The sequence below is a fragment of the Eptesicus fuscus genome, chromosome 18 (genome assembly GCF_027574615.1).
Source record: "Eptesicus fuscus isolate TK198812 chromosome 18, DD_ASM_mEF_20220401, whole genome shotgun sequence".
Taxonomy (NCBI): domain Eukaryota; kingdom Metazoa; phylum Chordata; class Mammalia; order Chiroptera; family Vespertilionidae; genus Eptesicus; species Eptesicus fuscus.
In genome coordinates this window covers 27073956-27088429 of record NC_072490.1, presented here as the reverse complement: position 1 = coordinate 27088429, position 14474 = coordinate 27073956, and positions in this window count along the sequence as shown.

Sequence of the window (14474 nt, the reverse complement as noted above, 5' to 3'; positions counted from 1 at the left end):
TATCATCTGGTCCTTCTTGTCCTCCAGTTTATTCATGATTCTGTCTGGGAAATTGGGAGAAGACAACTGTTACATCAAGTCAATAAGCGGAAAGAACTCCACTTAACATGATCCTAGTTGTAAAGGCTAAAACACCTGCCTCTGAAGAGGACACATTCTCGGACTGGATACACCATAGTTTAATTGACAGCAGTGTATGTTATAAAACTCCCAGTTAGCCAATTGGTCAAATCCTAAAACTATGCACACCATTGAAGGAAAATTATATGGGTAACTAGAGAGTAAGAATCAGATTTTGGAGCTTTCAAGGCTTCCAATTAATCTCCCCTGAATCTCCTGAAACAAGAGAAACAAGAAATCTCTTTTAAAAAATATTTTTATTGATTTCAGAGAGGAAATGAGAGGTAGAGAGAGATAGAAACATCAATGTTGAGAGAATTAGTGATTGCTGCTTCCTGCACACCCCCTACTGGGGATTGAGTGCACAACTGCAACCGGGGCATGTGCCCTGACCTGGAATTGAATGGTGACCTCCTTGTTCATAGGTTGGCGCTCAACCATTGAGCCACACAGGCTGGGAGAAACAAGAAATTTCTAATCTCATTTCTACTATGGTGCTCACCAAACAAACAACCCAAAAATCTTTGGGTTGAAATTGTATATTAAACAACTTTTCTGTTATTTTCTGTTACAAAAGATACCTCTAATACAGAATATTTGGAAAATATAGCTAAACAGAAAATATAAGTAAGAAGATACAAGAACATACAAATGATCTATCTCTCCAGCCTTTCCTGTGCCCTTCTATTGGCCAGTTCCATTTATGTATTATACTGTACATGCCAAATTTATCTCCCCGTAACTATTACTTTACTACTTTATTTTAAATGGCACACAGCATTACTTTAAGTAAATTCCTAGAAATGGAATCACAAGGACACAACTTACAGCTTTTGAAATATGTTGCCAAATTGACCTTCATCAATATCAGTATCTGAGAATATCCATTAGACTACAACCTACCCAATGAGAAAAATTTATAACTTTTCTCCATCTTTGCCAAGGAAATAGGCAAATGTTCTGTCGCATTGCTTTAGTTTGCATTTTATGTATTTACTAGAGGCCCAGTGCACGAAATTTGTGCACGGGGGCGGTGTGTGTGTCCCTCAGCCCAGCCTGCACCCTCTCCAATCTGGGACCCCTTGAGGGATGTCCAACTGCCCATTTAGGCCCATTAGGATCGGGCCTAAATGGCAGTTGGACATCCCTCTCACAATCCAGGACTGCTGAATCCCAACTGCTCGCCTGCCTTCCTTCCTGATTGCCCCTAACCACTTCTGCCTGCCAGCCTGATCACCCCCTAACCACTCCCCTGCCAGCCTGATTGATGCCTAACTGTTCCCCTGCCAGCCTGTTTGCCCCTAACTGCCCTCCCCAGCTGGCCTGGTCACCCCTAACTGCCCTCCCCTGCAGGCTTGATCGCCCCAAACTGCCCTCCCTTGCAGGCCTGGTCCCTCCCAACTGCCCTCCCCTGCAGGCTTGATTGCCCCAAACTGCCCTCCCTTGCAGACCTGGTCCCTCCCAACTGCCCTCCCCTGCTGGCCATCTTGTGGCAGCCATCTTGTGTCCACATGGGGGCAGCCATCTTTGACCACATAGGGGCAGCCATCTTGTGTGTTGGAGTGATGGTCAATTTGCATATTATTCTTTTATTAGATAGGATAGAGGCCTGGTACACAGGTGGAGGCCAGCTGGTTTTCCCAGAAGGGTGTCCCGGATCAGGATGGGGGTCCCCTTGAGGCGTGGGGCAGCCTGGGTGAGGGGCCTGTGGTGGTTTGCAGGCCGGTCACGCCCCCGATGACCCAAGCGGAGGCCCTGGTATCTGGGATTTATTTATCTTCTATAGTTGAAAATTTGTAGCCTTGAGTAGAGGCCAGGGCAGGCCAGGAAGCTTGGCTTCCTCCATCGCTGGAGAAACCCAAGCCTCCTGCTCACTCCATGGCCGAAGCCATTTTTGTTGGGATTTATTTATCTCCTATAATTGAAACTTTGTAGCCTTGAGCGGAGGCCAGGGCCGGCCAGAGCGGGCAGGAAACTTGGCTTCCTCCGTTGCTGGGGAAACCCAAGCCTCCTGCTCGCTCTGTGGCTGCAGCCATCTTGGTTGGGTTAATTTGCATACTTGCTCCTGATTGGCTGGTGGGCGTGGCTTGTGGGTGTGGCAGAGGTATGGTCAATTTGCATGTTTTTCTTTTATTAGTGTAGATTAGAGGCCTGGTGCATGAAATTCATGCACTTCGGGGGGGGGGGTCCCCTCAGCCTGGTCTGCACCCTCTCACAGTCTGGGAGCTGTCAGTCAGACATCCTTAGTGCTACTGTGGATGTGGGATGTGGGAGAGGCTCCCGCCACTGCCGCTATGCTCACCAGCTGTGAGCCTGGCTTCTGGCTGAACGGAGCTCGCCCTGTGGAGTGCACTGATCATCAGGGGGCAGTTCCTGCATTGAGCATCTGCCCCCTAGTGGTCAGTGCGCATCATAGCACCTGGTCCTTTTGCTGTTAGGTCGATTTGCATTTTAGCCTTTTATTATATAGGAGTAGTCATTTGTCTTTAAAAATTATTTTAATTCACATTTGACAAAGATGCTTTAGTCAGGCTCCTCCTGAAACTTCTTCATAGGCCCTTCCCTGCACTTTCTTGTCAAACCTAGTTCCTGCTAAGCAAGAACCCTGCTAAGTCAGTTTAACCAGAGCCCCCGCCCCCACCCCCCAATCAATATCTAATCACCCTCAATATATGATCAGGTCCCTCATCCTCCACTACCCGCAGGGGATGATCACCCTGGCTTGTCTTCAGCAAGAATCCTGACAAGTCAGTTTAGCCAGAACGTCTTGATGTTTTATCTTAGTATTTTCCATCCAACGATCCTGACCCCTGTTCCTTTCTAAATTCTCACTTGCCCACAATGTATTAGGGTTTGAGCCCAATCTCTCATCCCCACTGTAAAATCCCATTGCAGTGGTCCCTAAACCTATTTCAATGATCCAGAATAAAGTCTGCCTTACTAACTTTAACCTTTTGCACTCGGATGTCGAGTATGACTCGACACGGTTAGCAGCTCGAGAAAAAAGCAAGCGAGTGCAAAGGGTTAACAGTGTCATTAAATACTTTCTTCTTTAACACAGTCTTTAACCATTCTCTACTGGCATGCTGGGATTTTATGTTCATGGTACCCCAAGTAGAATTGATTTATCTTCAAGATTTTGAATTGAGATATTGTTTCTTCTTTAAAGTATACAATTCAGTAGTTGTCAGTGTATTCAAAAGTCAAGCAACTATCACCAGTACCTAATTCCAGAAAATTTTTATCACTCTAAAAAGAAACTCGCATGTTCATTAGCAGGCATTTCCCATCATCTCCTGACCCCAATCCCTGTCAACCACTAATCTACTATGGCTTTGCCTATTCTGTACATTTCACATAAATCGAATCATACAATACATGGCCTTTTGTGTCTGGCTCTTTCACTTAGCATAATGTTTTCAGGGTTCATTCATGTTATAAAGCAAGCTACTTTTTCCTTATTTATTTATTGTAAGAATCACACACACACACACACACACACACACACACACACAACCACACTACTATGGTTAGAAAGTTTTAGTCCAGGATTACATAAATAGTTGACTGTACTTTCTTCCGGTATTGTTTTTACTTCTTTTAGATCTGTTTCTGGACTTTGTATCAGGTTTTACTTCTTTGTTTGCTCATTCTTCCACCCTAACAATAAGTGTTTAAATTACTCTTGGTAGAATTAGTCCTTCATTTTTACTCTTCTTTTTAAGATTTCCCTAGTTCTTTGAGCTTATTTATCCCCCCAAATTAATTTCTAAATCATTTTACTACATTCCAGAAAAATAATCATTAGGATTGTAGTTGGAATTATCTTCTACTTGCTTTATTACTTTAAGAGAGACCTGATCTCTTCAAAATCGGAGTGTGGTAAGGAGAAAAAGAAATGATATTTTAGACTGTTGCTCCAGAGACCAGAATTCTTCTCAGAGATGAGAAGTGCTATTATTTTGGAGGGGGAGGTGGTATAGTTCAATGACTTCTTTGCTTAGGAAAACTGAAGTTCCCAGAGCCCCTGGTGTCATCTGGATGAGTAAGAGGAGAGAAAGAGATAGTTAAGCTCCTCTCCATTATAAAATAACAGGAGGTTTGAGTTCCCAAAGGCTATGAAGGAGGGGTTAAGTGATTCAGAAATCAGAGAGGCTGAGATGACAAAAGATGTTAAGAGGCAGAAAAAAAGGCAATTCTAGAAAACAGCAGCAGGTGGGAGCTAAGAATAAAGTGAGAATTTCTCCACAGGAAATGACCCACAAATTTTAAGACATGTAATACTTAATTTTTCCTTGCATCTTTTTTTTTTTAATGCTTTTTGTATTTATGTACTCTGTCTTCCTTCTCCCCCACAATGCTTATTCACCATTAGCACCCTTAAAACTTCAGCAAAAGTCTTATATAAAATAGCCTTGTATTGGTGGTGTTCAGCTGGGCATGAAAGAAAAGACACCATGGCCCAAAACTAGGGTGACCAGGAACAGAGGTAGGAGCCACTGGCGTCCAAGCAGTGGTTAGTAGACATATACGGAGGGCTTAGGACATGCTAAGTACTCATAAACATACAGTGATTAAATAAATGAATAAATGAATGACCAAGTAACAGGAGAGCAGATAAATAGTTTAGTTTGTATTGATCAAGGAGAACATACGCCCCTCGATCATTTCTGGAAGTTCTTAAGAGATTTTCGAGAAACTGTTCGACTTTCTACAAGGTGTGGCCTAGAGCCATTTTATTCACATGTCAAGAGAAGACTGAGCCCATATATCTGGGACACTTGGGATCATCTGGGTTACATAGGGCTAGCCCAACTATAAGCACCACATGGCCTTGGATACATTCAAAACTATGTTTATTTAGGCCTTTCTGTGGAGTTTTGCAGTGTTTTTCCTTCATTTAAGCTCTATGGTCTTGTTGAGTTAATTCCTAGGCATTTTGTATTTATTCATTTTGCCTCTGTAATGGTATTTGTGTTCCATTATATTTCCTAATTGCCTCTACATGAAAATGACTGAGTTTTTATATATTCATTTTATGACCTAACTGAACTCACTTACTGTTATAATGATGGTTTCTCGGCTGATTCTCTTGGGTCAATTGTGCTGCCTTGGATGGATGAGAGCCACAATGAGATCCCATCAAAAGCCTCTTTTTAACTGTGTAGTTGAAAACATTAATTGTATCGAGTGCCTCAGGGAATAATTTAGGAGCTTCGAGGATGACAACTAATTTCTGGAATGAAATCTTAAGAAAGTACTGAGTTTTACAGCCAAAAGGCTGAATAAAAGCAAAAAGAAAGAGGAAGGTGATGAAAACATCTGACTAAACACGCAAAGACAGTAGCATAGGTGGGGAACTCGCTGATTATTAGCTCAGGAGAAACAAGGGGGTGCAAGTAACCTGAACCCCTCCCTCCCTAAAGAGCGTGAGCCTAATAGAAGGCTGCCTCTCCCATTGGCTTCAGTGGGACATTATATCCATTCCATTGGCTAGGGAGAAAATTTATCTTTTGTAGGCCACTGAAAATGTTCCAATTAAAAACGTCCATTTAGCAAGAAAAAAGCAGTAGAAAGCCAAAACAAAAGTCTGATATTTGACTAACAAATTGACTTGAAATGACGTTTATCGAGAAAAAGTATGAAAGAATAGCTAAAAAAATCCTGGAAAACAAAACCAAAAAAACTTGCAACAAGGTGGGGTGAGGGGAGGAAAGAGCTGCCAGCCCTACCAGACATAACATACTCTAAAACCTCTATAATTAAAACAATTTGATGCTGACACATGAATAGACCCAATTTTATATGGAAATTTAGGATATGATAAAGGCAGCATATCAAATCAGTGGGCAAAAGATAAACCTTTAAATACACGTTGTTGAGAGAATGGCAGAGTAATGTGAAAAAAAGATAATTGTGCTCATTCCAAATACCAGGCACCAACATAAGTTCCAAATGGGCCAGACATTTAAATGAAAAAACAGTGAAGAAAAACGTATGGGTAAATTCTTCTATTACTTGGGAATAGAGAACCTTTGCTAACTTGGAATCAAAGTTTGAAGCAATAAGGAAAATGATAAACTCTATTACATAAAATGTTACAGAAGTAAAAAATATAATTAAGTAAAAATACAAATAAAAAAACTAGAAAAATGTTCAAGGTATAACAAGCAAAGAGTTAATATCCCTAATTTTCTGTAACCCTCAAATCAATACTCCTGGTACTTTAGCAATCATTTGCAGACAGATGCAGAGTGGAGAAAATTTGAGTTGTCCAACGTGCCATGTTCCCAGTTGAGGTCAAACAAGGCAATGTTATCTTCTTGTTTCAGATTTTATACTGTGAACAAGTATCCTTTCTCCAGGCTCTTGAGTGCCATGTTTTCAGCATTTTTGTGCTTTTTGAAATGGCCCCCAAGCACAGTGCTGAAGTGCTGTTTAGTGTTTAAAAGTGTCAGAAGACGGTGATGGGCCTTAGCCAAAATGCATATCTTAGATAACCTTTGTTCAGGCATGATATAATGCTGTTGGCCTGGAGTTCAAAGTTACTAAATCAAAATATATATTAAATAATATATCTTTAAACAGAAACATATGAAACAAGGTTATGTATTGATCTGTTGACAAAAATATGACCAACAGTAGAGCTTGAACAAAACAGAACAATGGCTATCATCTCCCTAGGACAAAAGAAGATCTGATTAACCTGATGGCCAATATACGTTAGCGTTGCCCACCAAGAAAATGAGGGGGGAGAGGAGCAGGCGAATTGACATATCAGCCAACATCACAAGCCTGCAAAAAAATCTGGAAAGGAGTATATGCCTCCATTTTACAGGCGCGGATAGAGAAACTAAGAAGTCAAGGTCTTTGCTCAAGATCAAACTGCAAGACCTTGTTGCTTGACTTCTCTGATCTGTGGGTTCCTTATTTGTAAAAAGAGTAGAAGAACACTAGATATACTTGCTGCAAGCCTGAGACAATGCATGCAACACAGAAAACGCTCAGCACGAGTCAGCAACCCTTTCCCAATAGCAGAAGGCAAGATGATGACATATTTAAATTTGATTTAGAAATTACTCTTAGGGGTATACATTGAACTTTAAGGTTCTTATTTATAATTTACTAGAGGCCTGGTGCACGAATTCGTGCACTGGAGGGGTCCAGCCAGCCTAGCCAATGGGGGCCATCAGGGGTGGGCCAGCTGGGACGAGGGGCCACGGGCATTCTGGTCATTCCGCTGTTCAGTCAATTTACATATTACCCTTTTATTATATCGGATACCTTCATCTTCCTTAAAAAGGATCTGAGTAGGCTTACCCCTAGATGCACCCTATACAATGGAATTATTAACATGTCAAAGTACCTTAATGACATCAGAAAGAGAGACTCAAAGTTATGTGGAGGAAAGGGGGGATTAATTTTACTATCAGACGTAATGGGATAGTACATTTCCCTTAGAGCGTCCTGAAAATAAAGGCAAAAAGAATAGCTAGCATCATTTTTTTTTTTTCCGGATGCAAACACAGAAGTAGATTTTTTTTATTTTGTTTAGAAAAACAAAACTATTCTGCTCTCAATCTGAGAAAAGATCATTAGACAGATCATCTTTTGATAAGCATTAGCATCCTCAATAGCAGTTTTATAGAGTAGAAACAGAATATTCTTATCATATGGTTGCTCCTTATCAACCCACAATGCAAGCGAAGGTCATTGTGTTAAGTGGTAATTCAGGGAAAGCATTTTAGTAAGTAGCAGGAGCATCACGCTGTAGGGGAAAGAATCAGGTAGGCTTGCCACTAAGTAGCTTTGCTATGTGATCTTAGGTGAGTTACTTAACTTCTCTGAGTCTCAGCTTTCTCATTTGTAAATGGAGCTGATACCTACCTAAATCACAGAATTGCTGAGAGAATTAAATACAGTAAAGCACCTACTGTGTGCCTGGCACACTGTATGTGTCTCTCCCTTCCTCCTGAGCTAATGGTGTACAAATATACTATTTTTGGTCATTTGTGGATAAAGAGAACTGGGAGAACAGAAGGAACACACTGATATTCAGCAGGTCCGCCCAGGGCTTGAGCATCAGGAGTGTTGGTTCACTTCCCGAAGGCAAATGTGAAGGTTTCTCAGGCTCACTTATTCCCTAAGTCACGAAGAGATGCACGTGCCCACAGGGCTGGGTTTGGGTTGTAATGGAGTGTTTAGTCAAATTCTTTTGATACAGATGCTTTGCCTTGTAAACAAAGGAATATCCTTCAGTTCCATACATAACTAGATGTTCTCTCTCATTTTTTTTTCTTGAAACTTATGGCTCTTCTAGCCTATCTTCCAAATTTTCTCACTTTTGTGCAAGATATATTTCACTTTCCTTTGAACTGGTGCTCAACAGTGTGAGCACAATTACAGTGACTGCCACTGTCTCAGGTCTGGGAGTCCTGGGACGATGGTGAACAAGAAAGAATAAGGGAATAGTGGGTTTTTTGCTCCAGCCAACTGTCAGCAGCAAAATGGGTATTTGTTTTGTTTTTCTTAAAGAAACTCAAAGTCCTCTAAAAATGTTTTCTCTAAATTTTCCAGAGAAGCCAAACATAGACTCTTCCTATTTTAAAATACTAGTAATGAGTTCATGTAGGCCAAGACTAGGGCTGCGCAATTTCTGGTGTGTAAGGCTTTCCTGATGCAGAACCTGCATGAGCACTTTTCTTGCAAACTGAGTAGAGTGTCCGTCTATGGAGAGAAACACTGATGGAGGAAGCAGGTCAGATCCACCCTCTACCTGGGCTTCCTTTGGCCAGTCCTCCAGCAGCCTGGGCTCCCGGCTCTCACTCAGTAAACTTTTAAAGCAGGGGTGGGGAACCTTTACAACATGATTTGCGGGCCACACAAAATTATCAACTTAAAAATCAGCCTGCTATATTTGGTCAAACATTTAATTAATTCATCCCTAATGCCTGGGCAGGGCCAGACCAAATGATTTTGTGAGCCTTATATGGCCCCCGGGCCAGACATTACCCATCCCTGTTTTTTAAATTAATTAATTAATTAATTATTATTTTTTTTTTATTGATTTAAGAGAGAAAGGGAGAGGGAGAGATAGGAACATCAATGATGAGAGGGAATCATTGATCAGCTACCTCCTGCATGCCCCCTACCGGAGATCAAGCCCGCAACCCAGGCATGTGCCCTGTCTAGGAATCAAACCGTGACCTCCTGGTCCATAGGTTCACACTCAACCAATTGAGCCTTCAGTAGAATGCCTCTCCTCTCTGCCCTTTAATATTTACTTCTTTGAAAAATAAAATATTGGTGGTTAAGTTGTCAAATTCACTGATATACTGAATTATAAAAATTGTTCATCTCATGCTAAGGAGAAGCCTACAAAAGGGAATCAATTATAGGCAGATCTAATCTTACTGCACTTTGCTTCACAAATGTATTTTACAAATGGAAGACAAGACTCCCTCCCCCCACCAGCAAAAAGATTATGATTCACTTTATTGCCATACTCACTTCATTGCGGTGGTCTGGAACGGAATCCGCAATATCTCTGAGGTATGACTGTCATGTGGATTGTGCTTAGAGGACTGAGAAGTAATTGCCTCATTATTCCTCTGGACCGGCTGGAGTTTATTTGCATTTGTTGGGGGAGGGTGTTATGCTTTCCACAGTCACAGAAGTCAGCAAAGGGGTAAAACTAGGATGGGGAACTTGAGGATTATTAGAACGATACAGACCTCCTTGTTCTGGCATAACGGTGTATTAAGACCATTTATCTCATTTCAGGAGACAGAAAGGTTCTAGTGCAAGATGAAGAATACATACCACACTTCCCCTGTTATGGTTTTGCTATTAAAGACGGAGCATTGAGGTCAGGGAATGAAATGATACTGTAGCAATGCCAAATACTAAAGGAGCATGTTCTATCATTTTCACTGCACTGCTTATGAAAAAGATTATTTCTTGTCCACAGCAAACTCATTTTTCTTTTCTTTTGCAGTGCCTGAAAAACATCGTCAGAAATTGAATTTGGGGATCTAAAAATATGTGTATTTCCTTTGGGCAGCACACATTTCTTCTGAAAAATGTGCCAAGCTTTTACAATGGAAGGGGAGGCAAGGCCATTGGATGTAGGCAAAACTCTTATCAGAATGTTTTACAAGTAGAAATAACATTTGAACCCACACATATGCTTTGAACATGCAATATATTTCAGTATGTGAAATTATTCACAATATCAAAGTACTGCTAATTTTTATTTTTTGACCTCAGACTCTCTTTTCCCCTTTCCCTTCCAATCCACATAAGGGTTTAGATAATTCTTGAGCTGTATGAAGACAGATTTAATCTGTGGTTCCGATTTAATCTTTCAAATCATGAATGTAATTTATGTCAAGCGATTCCATGGGACAGGTAAAATCTGTTCAATGTACAGCTTGAATAAAAATTACAATGAAATAAAAAAATATGTGGGCAAGAGTAGGGTGGGTCAATATGAAATAGGTGCAGAATATAGATGAAGGCCATTTGACCTCACCTGTGAGGACCTTAAATAATTCACTTAACTCTTTCTACTTTGCTCTGATGACTGGAAGGGTTAGAAGAAATACCAAGACTGGTGCTCCCCAAACCAGCTGATGGTCAGAACCTATTTTTAAAATAGACTTCTAGGTCTTGTTCTTAGGAATCCTAATACCCACATTCTTAGATGGGGCGTTTTCAAAAGGCACCCAAGATGGCTCTCATGATAAGCCAGGATGGAAACCAAGAACCTAATCTAGCAGTTCTTAACTCTGACTGCACATTAGAACCCTGAAGGAACATACTAGAACAGACTCCCCGAGGGACCGGGGGACACTCCCAGGGGATCCTTGCCCCGGCCTAAGAGAGAACAAGAGTTACGGTGAAGCCAGTCCCTCTGGTTCTCATTCCTGAAACTGGCAGTTTTAAGAGGGACAGAGGAAGTGGGATGGTAAATGAAACCACATTTGCAAGTTATATTCGAAACAGAAAATGAGTGATTCAAAACTTCTTAAATATTTAGATCCATAGCCTCTCATGTAACATGGGCTCTTTGTGATCTTTTACCCAATTTCTCTTTGGTAAACCTCTCACTTGCCCCTGCCACTTGCTTCAGAGGGATGTCCAAGGTCAAGAAGACACTGATTGAGAGGGAGGAGACTGAGGTTCAGTGAAGTTAGGGGTGTGTGGAAGCCACGTGCAGACTAGGAACCTGGCATAAAGCTGAAAGCACTTCCACCTCTAAATCGCTCGTTCCCAAGGCAGAGTGATGTCCCTTGTCCTGACTGCATTCAGAGGGGAACACCGTGAGCAGCCAAGGCTGCAAATTCTCAGTGGTAGCAGGGGGCGAGGCCAAAGAGAAGGGGCCCCTTTTCCCATTGGGGACCACAGCCAACAGCTCAGAGAGAAGCAGGGCAGGAAGATGGAGCACAAGGAGCAGGGAGCCTGGACTTTTATTTCTTTGGAAAGAATTGAGTGTCAGTCGCAGGGGCTGGGAATATAAGCAAATGGGACATGATCCTTACCCTCAAGGAGTTTGCACTTCAGCAGAGGGAGAGAACATCATGTCAAAACCACTCATTAGCCAGTTTTGTCCTTACCAGCTGTATGAGACACATTATTACATTATAGCAAATTATAACAAATCAGAGAATATATTACCCTTCTTGAGTCAGTACCCTACCTGTATAACAGGCATCACACCTATACTGCAAGGTTGTTTTTAAATATATATATATTTTTTATGGATTCCAGAGAAGAAGGGAGAAGGAGAGATAGAAACATCAATGAGAGAGAATCACTGATTGGCTGCCTCATGCGAGCCCCCTACTGGGCAACATAGGCATGTGCCCTAACTGAAATCAAACTGTGACCTCCTGGTTCACAGGTTGATGATCAAACCACTGAACCACACAGGCTGGGCTGTTTGAGCATGAAATGACATTGAGCAGAGGAAGAAAAAACTTTGTTTCCTGGATAGTAGTAGTGCAAGGTTTTTGAAGGAGATAGAATCTCAGCTAAACGCTCAAGGTTAAGAAGGATTTTGAGAAGAAAAGGGTAAAGGTAGGAAGGTGCAATGGTGCTGAATGAAGACAGTGAGGCAGGAGTTTCAGGAGAAGTACATTAAACAACAGAAGATCTACCATTAGCTGCTTTAAACCCCCTAACCCAGTGGTTGGCAAACTCATTAGTCAACAGAGCCAAATATTAACAGTACAATGATTGAAATTTCTTTTGAGAGCTGAAAACCGACTTCTGCGCATGGGCCACGAAGTTTCAATTGCACTGTACGTGCACATCCACACGTGGTATTATGTGGAAGAGCCACACTCAAGGGGCCAAAGAGCCGCATGTGGCTCGCAAGCCGCAGTTTGCCGACCACGGCCCTAACCAATACAATTTTGGATATAATGTGACTGGCTCTCCAGCATCTCAAACAAGGTTGGGCCAATGTTCTCATCTTCTGGGGAAGGGACGGATATATGCAGGATCCTGAGGACAAGGCTGATAGGGAAGCAGCCGGCAGTAGTTGGGAAGCAGAGAGGTGGAGGCTGGGTTCCCATGGTTCAATCTTTCCAAATCAGAACAACAAAATAAATGCCTACTAATCATGAGATAGCTGGAATGTCACTGTCCTTGAAGTCACCGACAGCTACCAGACCCAAAGTCATGCCCACTGATGTTTACACAGCATTAGACAACCACCAGTAGGTGGTGCCTAACCCAAGTTGGTACTTGATAGATCTGGATCGTACAGTTGGATCCTCTGATCTCTAGGCTAGCTAGCTACGTGGGCTCACTCTCGTCATGTCAATGACATCACAATATGTAACTACATGGTTTACACCAGTGGTTCTCAACATGTGGTCCTCAGACCACCAAGCATCCAGGAACTTGTTAGAGAATCTAATTACCAGACTCCACCCTAGACTCAGTGAATCGGAATCTCTGGGGGTGGGGCCTAGTAATCTGTACTTTAGTAAGTCCTCCAGGGTGCCAAAATACTAGATTTTGAGAACCCCTGCTTCATACAAGTGAATTTCCGAATCCATTTAATATGTTATGGCAGGATTTTACAAATGTTATCTTGGATAAGTCATTTTCATCTTCAAAGGACCAATAAATGAGGAAAGAGGGAGCTGGGGCAGAAAGAGCCATAACCAAGGTCTCTTCCAACTTACTATAATTCATTGATTTCCAGTAGGGAAAATGTTTACAGTTCATTAGTGCAAACAGATTGTTGGTGTTAGCATTCCCAGCTATTATTGAGAGCTTAGTAAGGTATATCTGAATTCTAATGGTTGATTTAGAAATATAACACAGTTCCATTATTCAGCTTTTTAGACTAGTAATATTAATGCTGTATGTGTAACCCCTTATGTGGAGGGTGTATTAAAAAATGGGCTATGTGACAGGGAAACCAACAAAATAATTGCAGTGCGTATCTTGTTTATGCTGTGGTTATACACAACCAGTAAGAACTAGACCTTTCACAGAATTACAATTTTAAACACAGGCAGCCAGAGTTGACTTGATTAAATCCTAGAACAACTACTTTCAAATAAACCTCTCACCCAGAACCTAAAAGACTTTACAATGACAGCCAATGCTTAAAGGTAAACCAAACCTGTAAGCCATCTGTGCCTTGCAAATCAACCCAAATCAGAAGTCTAAAATTCAGAAGTCTAAGAGCTGAAGAAAACGGAGCAGTACTTCAAAAAAGACAAACTGGGGAAGAGCCAGGATCTTAGAAAACAATTAGCCACCGGTGTCCCAGTGCTGTCCACCCTCAAGCTCTTGATACACACTGACATTTGGATGAGGCCTTCTAAATGAAAATGTGATTCTGAAAAGGCAGAAATGTTGTCCCATGTAGATCTGTTTTATACAAAAACAGAGATAGTACAAAGCTTACTATTTTTATTTAATGAAGGCTTAAAGATGACTAAATAAACATTTTAAGTTGAAAGTTAAATTAAAAGTTATTAACATTTAACTTAATTATATGAATGTACTTGCTGATTCTAACATAATTTATTTATATAAGCAAAAATGTATGAAACAAAATATGCAAATTAATAATATATAATAATATAATAGCAATGTAATCAATTTTCAAAAAATCATTCAAAACGATTTTTCTTTAAAAAACAAATCATTTGAGAAAACTAATTTATTACATATTATTTTTAGTAAACTCAATTTTTAACTTTGCCTGATGGGAGTAAATGATTTTTAACTTAGCTATCTGCTATATATTGTCGATATTTTTCTTTTATTTATAAAATTAATGATGAATAACGTATAGAATAGTAAACTGTAAACTAATTTTATTT